General features: G+C 45.7%; 1 protein-coding gene across 5 annotated transcripts in view; it reads right to left on the reverse strand.

Annotated features, from left to right (window-relative positions):
- The window catches only part of LOC140723436 (uncharacterized), a 62687-nt gene extending 55996 nt beyond the window's left edge, over positions 1-6691 (reverse strand). For 4 of the 5 annotated variants that reach the window (XR_012097898.1, XR_012097897.1, XR_012097899.1 and 1 more), the window contains exons 1-2: positions 6559-6691; positions 2725-2897 (exon numbers count right to left, since the gene is read on the reverse strand). The gene's annotated coding sequence lies outside the window, so the exon portion shown is untranslated. Of the gene's footprint in view, positions 1-1361; positions 1539-2724; positions 2898-6558 lie in introns of all 5 variants that reach the window. The other variant, XM_073038002.1, reaches the window with a different exon arrangement.
- Between the last annotated feature and the right edge of the window lie 860 nt (positions 6692-7551).

A 7551-nucleotide genomic window follows, 5' to 3' on the forward strand; every position in this document is an offset into this window, starting at 1 on the left:
GGTCCAGTCATAGATGACTGTGGCTGTCAGTGTTTTGAGGGATGGTGTCTCAGGCCCCCACCAAACGGAACTTCCAATACTGGGAAACATGCATCCTGGCCATACTTGCAGGTGCCCAGCAGCCGAGAGGAACAACTGAGACTGATTGATTTTGGATGATTACTTTTCTCTCCTATGGAGTAGCCAGGAATTTATGAGAGATAATCAATTTGGATACAGCACTTGAGGAGCTGGCCACAATACTGCAGGGGCCCTGACAGAAACACAGGCCCAAGTAACAGTAATATCCACTGAAATTATTGCAATATGACAAACAGTCCTACAGAATTGTATGGCTTTAGATTTTATCCTAGCTGAGAAAGGGGGAACCTGTGCTATTATTGACACAGAATGTTGAACCTATATCCCTGATGAATCTGCTAACATTACATCCCTCTCCGAGCACACTGCAACGGAGATTAACAGTATCAAGAAAGTAGGGCAGGATTTACACGGGTTCACCGAAGGATCGAAACGGTGATCTTGAAGGCCTGTTTGGTAATATGTGGGGCATGATACTGCATTATGGCCTAATAGTTGTACATATCATTGTTATAATTACTGTTGTGCACTGTCTTTACCCACTGAGAAGTCAAAGCTGTACTCGGTTGCTTTCTCTGTAAAAAGTTACTGCTTTGCTGATCATGTAAAGATCTAAAGGAGGGAATGATAAAGTATGTAAAAGGGTTAACACTTCGTTAAACAATAGCAGCCTGTTTTTCTGAAAGAAACTGCTGATGATCAACAGATGTGCTAAGCCGTGCTGAGCCATATTTCTTCTTCAGGGTAGCTAGCTAGGGTTTCAGGATGCTTATCTCCATGTGCACTCATGCGAAGAGATAGGACAGCTTCAGTCTGTTCTGTGTCTGGAAGCCATTATGACTGTTCTGTAATTTGTCTATAGGGTCGGTCATGTAGTAAATATCTTTGGCTCCAGCCTGTGTTGCGTGGGGAGTATCTGGATGGATATATCTGTGGTGTAAGGGGAATTGTTAGTCAGTTAGTGGATTGGGTGGGGACAGTCATCGACTGTGTCTGTCTGAGTGACCAACTGAGTAAGCCTCAGGTGCTTGGAACAAAGCATTTGTACTTATACGGTCTCTGAGTGACTCTCTCCGAATTCAACTTCCACAGAATAGGAGTGGTTTTAAAGCGCTGGAAGCTGGAAGCTCATTACCAGACCTGGAGTGATTGCAACTGGGTCTGACAGAGGCATAACTGGTTCTTCTGGGCACATTCAGTCTCACTCCAACTATATCCCACCTTCCCTTATACAGGTATGTAATGTCTAAAGGATCAGTTTTTGAGTAAATGAGACTCACCAAACTTTCTCCTGACTGAATAAATGGAATCTCCGAGTCTCTTGAGGCAGAGCTGTTCTCTCCAGTTAATGCTCTCAGTCCTGAGGCTGGTTCACTTGTTGCTGTTCCCTCGTCTTCAGCCGTGGTTTGCTTCTAGTTGGAGTTTTTCTTCCAATAAACCTCTCACCACAGGTCTAACTTTAACCAGAGAGATAATGAAGCACAATAACAATAAAAAGGAGAACCAAACATTTCTGTTTAATGTTACTACGAACAAAACGTTGAAGGCTGATATAATGATCTCAGTAAACATTTTTTTATTGTCATTCACACATCAAAAATGATACGGGATAAGGAGGAGCCATCATTCCGTCAGGAACAGAATTAGATGATTCGATCCATCTGGTCTGCCCACCATTCAATCACGGCTGATTTTCATTCCAACACCATATTCCTGCCTTCCTCCTGTAACCCTGAGCTACTCAGCAATCAGGAACATGTTAATCTCTGTCATAAATATACCCAAATGGCAGCTTCAACCAGCCTCTGTGGCAACCAATTCCACAGATCAGACATCTTCTGGCCAAAAAATTCTTCTCCTCTCAGTTTTGAAGGGAAGCTTCTTTATTCCGAGACTGTGCTGTCAGATCACAGTCTAATGGAAACATCCTCTCCATGTCCACTGTATCCAGGCTTTTCAGCAGTTGGTAGGTTTACTTAACCAAACATCCCCCACCACCCCTCTGAACTCCATTGAGCACAGGTCCAGAACCATCAAACGCTCCTCAAACATAACGCCGAACATTCCTGAGATTATTCTTGTAAACCTTGTTCGCAACAACTGTACTGAACACATTTCTAGGAATAACAAACTAATTGGTACCAGGGTAATTTGCAGGGGAAAGTTGTGGTTACTTTACTGTTCTACTATCACAGAGTGAGCCATTTCCATGTCCATATTAAAACCGGTACATTTCAGGAAACATAAACCAATCCAGAGTGAATGTAATAAAAAGAAATTGGAATTACCAAACTGCTCAGCATGTAAGGAACAGCTGTGGGGAGAGGAACAATCTTTACAATTCAGGTTAAAAACATTTTGTCACAATGACTTCATTTTCAGTTTTTAGTGCAGATCTCCAGCAACGTGAGATTCTGCCCGATTTCCACCACTTTATCCAGATCTGACTTCCACAAAATGCGAGTGATTTTTAAGGGCTGGGCTGCTGGAAACACATTACCAGACCTGGTGTGATTGCAACTGTGTCTGACAGAGGCATAACTGGTTCCTCTGGGCACATTCAGTCTCACCAACTATTTCCCACCTTCTATTGTACAGGTATGTAATGTATAAAGGACCAGTGTTTGAGTAAATGAGACTCACCAAACTTCCTCCTCACTGACTCACTGGGAACTCCAAGTCAGCTGATTCAGAGTTGTTCTCTCCAGTTGATGCTCTCAGTCCTCGGGCTGGTTCACTTGTTGCTATTCCCACATCTTCAGCCGTGGTTTGCTTCCAGTTGGGGTTTTTCTTCCAATAAACCTCTCACCACAGGTCTAACATTAACCAGAGAGATAATGAAGCACATTAACAATGAAAAGGAGAACCAAACATTTCTGCTTAATGTTACTAAGAACAAAACTCACTGAAATTTAAAGGTTGAAGCCAAATATAATAATCTCAGTGAACAATCTTTTATTGTCCCTCACGCATCACAAAACAATATAGGATAAGAAGGAGCCATCATTCTGTCATGGTAATACATAAGACACAGGAACAGGATTAGGTGATTTGATCCATCTGGGCTATAAACGTGCAGGAGCAATGTGTGGTTAAGTGCCATGCTCAAGGATACAACGCACTGCCTGGCCTGAGGCTCAAACTCATGACCTTCAGATTGCTAAACCACTCGGCCACATGCACATCACAGAAACCACTCTCTCCCTAGACTTCCCAGTCCCTCGGTAAAGCAGGCAGTGAAATCAAAGATCCCCAAAACCTGGGACGTTCTCCTTTCTCACGCACCCCAGTCCGGTAGAAGACACAACAGCCACAAAGCTCACGGACAAATGTGAGCAGCCTCAGGAAACGAGGTGAGTTAGGGGAAGTTAACGGGACTCAGTGACCAACATCAGATCCCCCAACACAACATACAGGAAGCAATCTGACCCATCCGCAGACTCTGAGCACACACCATGTCATCTTGCATCACAAAGTGAAGGGTAGGGCTGATCGACGGTAAACAGCCTCACATGACCTGTTGGTGGGTCTCCCATTTCAGCTCTGCGGAAATAGACAGCCTGGGCTCCAGGTTTGGATCGTTCAATGCAGATTGTGAAGTCGACACATTTTTGACCAGCCCAGATAATCGGAAAATAAATGAGTAATTGGTTCTCAGTTCGGGGCTCACGGCCAACATCAGATCTCCCCGCTGGGGATCGGTCTCAGTACTCACCGATGGGAACGCAATATCTTCGGCCCACAGACAGTGATCCCGACCCCTGGCTCCCCCACCCAGGAGGTGAGGACCCTTCGCTCGATCCCACAGATGATGCACTTCAGCACTGAGCGGAAAAGAAAACACCGCCCGGCCGGAGACAGTGAACATGCGTGAAGTGAGTGTCACATCATCCGGAGGGCAGTGCCTCAGAAACAGATGCACAGGTGCTGCCCATCTGCTGTTAAATGGGAGGGGCAAACGGGATCACGTGACCAGTCGGGTCTCCCACCCCATGCAGAGTTTTCCAGCTACCCACCACTCTGTGTAAAGAAACAAACTTGCTGCTTACATCTCCTCTCACCTTAAATATATTAGACATTTCAACCCCCAGGAAAAATAGATTGTCTGTCCACTCAGAATCAGAATCAGGTTTATTATCACCGGTGTGTGTCATGAAATTTGAAAACCGTGCAGCAGCAGTTCAATGCAATACATATTATAGAAGGAAAAAAAACAAAATAAAATAATAAAAATAAACAACTAAATCATTTACAGTATATCTGGGACCCTTACTCTTTGTGATTTTGATAAATGACCTGGATGAGGAAGTGGAGGGATGGGTTAGCAAGTTTGCTGATGACACAAAGGTTGGGGGAGTTGTGGATAGTGTGGAGGGCTGTCAGAGGTTTCAGTGGGCCATTGATAGGATGCAAAAATGGGCTGAAAAGTGGCAGATGGAGTTCAACCAAGATAAGTGTGAAGTGGTTCATTTTGTTAGGTCAAACATGATGGCAGAATATAACATTAATGGTAAGACTCTTGGCAGTGTGGAGGATCAGAGGGATCCTGGGGTCCCAGTCCATAGGACACTCAAAGTTGCTACGCAGGTTGATTCTGTGTTAAGAAGGCATATGATGCATTGACCTTCAACAATCGTGGGATTGAATTTAGGAGCCGAGAGGTAATGTTGCAGCTATATGTGACGCTGGTCACACCCCACTGTTCTCAATTCTGGTTGCCTCACTACAAGAAGCATGTGGAAACCATAGAAATGGTGCAGAGGATATTTACACAGATGTTGCCTGGATTGGGGAGCATGCCTTATTAGAATAGTTTGAATGAACTCGGCCTTTTCTACTTGGAGCAATGGAGGATGAGAAGTGACCTGATAGAGGTGTATAAGATGATGAGAGGCATTGATCGTGTGGATAGTCAGAGACTTTTTCCCAGGTCTGAAATGGTTATGAAAAGGCAGCACAGGTTTAAGGTGCTGGAGAGTAGTTGCAGAGGAAATGTTACGGATAAGTTTTTTTACTCAGAGAGTGGTGAGTGTGTGGAATTGGCTACCGGCAACGGTGGTGGAGGTGGGTAGAATATGGTCTTTTAGATAGGTACCTGGAGACACTGGAGAAAAATAAGGAAATACTAGCTTAGAAAAATAGAGGGCTATGGGTAACCATAGTAATTCCTAAGGTAGGGACATGTTGGCACAACTTTGTGGGCCGAAGGTCTTGTATTGTGCTGTAGGTTTTCTATGTTTCTGTGAATAAATTAAAAATCGTGCAACAAACAGAAATACTATATATTTTAAATGTGAGGTAGTGTTCAAGGGTTCAATATCCATTTAGCAATCGGATGGCAGAGGGGAAGAAACTGTTCCTGAATCACTGAGTGTGAGCCTTCAGACTTCTGTACCTCCTTACCTGCTGGTAACATTGAGAAAACCACATGCCCTGGGTGCTGGAGGTCCTTGATAATGGACGCTGCCTTTCTGAGACATGGCTTCTAATCCTCTGGTAATCTTATAAACGTCTATCCAGTCTCTCCCCAGCCGGCAAGGCTCCAGAGAAAACGACACAATTTTGTCCAACCTCCCGTTATAGCTCAGGCCCTCTAATCCAGGCAATATCCTGGTAAACCTTTTTCTGCGCCCACTCCAGAGCCCCGACATCCTTCCGAGAATGGGAGCGACCAGAACTGTATGAAACACTCCAGATGTGGTCTAACTAGTTTTATAAAACTGCATCACAACTTCCCGACTTTTGAACTCAATGCTTCAACTGATAAAGACAACCATGTCATTTTCCTTCTTAACCACCTGATCAATCTGTGCAGTCTCTTTCAGGGAGTGATGAACTTGGAGTCTAAGATCCCTCTGATCATCAACACTGTTCAGGGTTTCGCATTTAACAGTGTACTGTCTCATACATTCGACCTACCGAGCTGCCAAGATGATCATCACTAATCAAATCTCACTGAGATTTCTCAGGTCCTGTTGAATTTATTGCCAAGTGCACAAGTACGGGAAGGTACAGGTACAGAGAAACACTGACTTGTGGCAGCATCACAGGCAAGTACATTCAGATAACACAAAGAACAGCAATTATACAATTCTCTGTCAGTAACAGTATAGAAACGTGTTTTACGTCATCCTGCTAATAGGACCAGAACAACAGGGGCTGAGCGGCGGCTCATCTCAGACGGTTCGGTGTGAAGGTCTCACAACCCTGTCCGACCCCGGCAGATTCTGTGAAGGAAGCGAGGCGAGGCCTCCCCCACCCCCACCTTTTATTCTCCAGTCCTGCCGAAGGGTTTCGGCCGGTAATGGCGACTGTATTCTTCCCCTAGATGCTGCCCGGCCTGCTGAGTTCCTCCAGCATTTTGTGCGCGTTGCTCGAATTTCCAGCAACTGCAGATTTTCTTTTGTTTGAGTTCGGGAAAGTTAACTCACCACTCAACGTCAGACCTCCCCGCTCGGGACCGGCTTCAATACTCACCGAAGGGAAATTGTTGGTGTTGCCCCGCAGAGAATAATCCGTCTCCGGCACCCCGTCCAAGGGGGCGAGGACCCCCTCCCGATCCCGATCCCGAACCCGGACCCGCCGCTGACCCACTTCCACAAAGAACGAAAAAAACACTACCTGGCGGCTCGTGCCTGTGAGCATGCGCAATCTGCGTCACAGGCGGTGGGCGGGGCCACGGAAACAAACCCGCAAATGCTGCCGATCTGCGGTAAAACATGATCACGTTTCGCTGGAGGGTCTCCCATGTGACCGGTGACTGTTCCTCGCCCTTCACATACTGCCCTACCCACCGCCGCATTTCCCACATTATTTGATTATTTCCCTATATCATTTCCATACGTATTTAGATTTTCCCTCCGTATCTTCCCCGATCCCTTTCCCTCCAGCCCCAGGTCACAGAGTTTTAGTTTTGATTCACCTCCCATCCCAACACACAATTCAGACCCACACAGAAATGAGCTGGTTTCTTTTAAATCCGTCAACACACACAAAATGCTGGTGGAAAGCAGCAGGTCAGGCAGCATCTATAGGGAGAAGCGCTGTCGACGCTTCGGGCCGAGACCCTTCGTCAGTCCTGAAACGTTCCGAAACGTGGACAGCGCTTCTCCCTGTAGATGCTGCCTAACCTGCTGCGTTCCACCGGCATATTGTGTGTGTTGCTTGAATTTCCAGCATCTGCAAATTTCCTCGTGTTTGTCATTTAAATCAGTCTATGTTTATAAACACTCATTTCTATTCACATTCCTCTGGCCTCACTGGACAGGAACACTGAAACATTAAGTGAGAAACAACAGGAGGAGGCCATTCGGCCCCTTTAACCATCAGCAAGATGGAGGCTACTCTCCCATCTCAGCCACATGCTTCTACCGACCCTCATTTTCTCAATCCCTTCGGTCTCCACAAATCTGCCAGCCTCTGTTTTATGTGAGGACAATCACCGAGTCTTCAACACCCTCTATGGTGTGG

This window comes from Hemitrygon akajei, unplaced genomic scaffold, assembly GCF_048418815.1.
Source record: "Hemitrygon akajei unplaced genomic scaffold, sHemAka1.3 Scf000113, whole genome shotgun sequence".
Classification (NCBI taxonomy): domain Eukaryota; kingdom Metazoa; phylum Chordata; class Chondrichthyes; order Myliobatiformes; family Dasyatidae; genus Hemitrygon; species Hemitrygon akajei.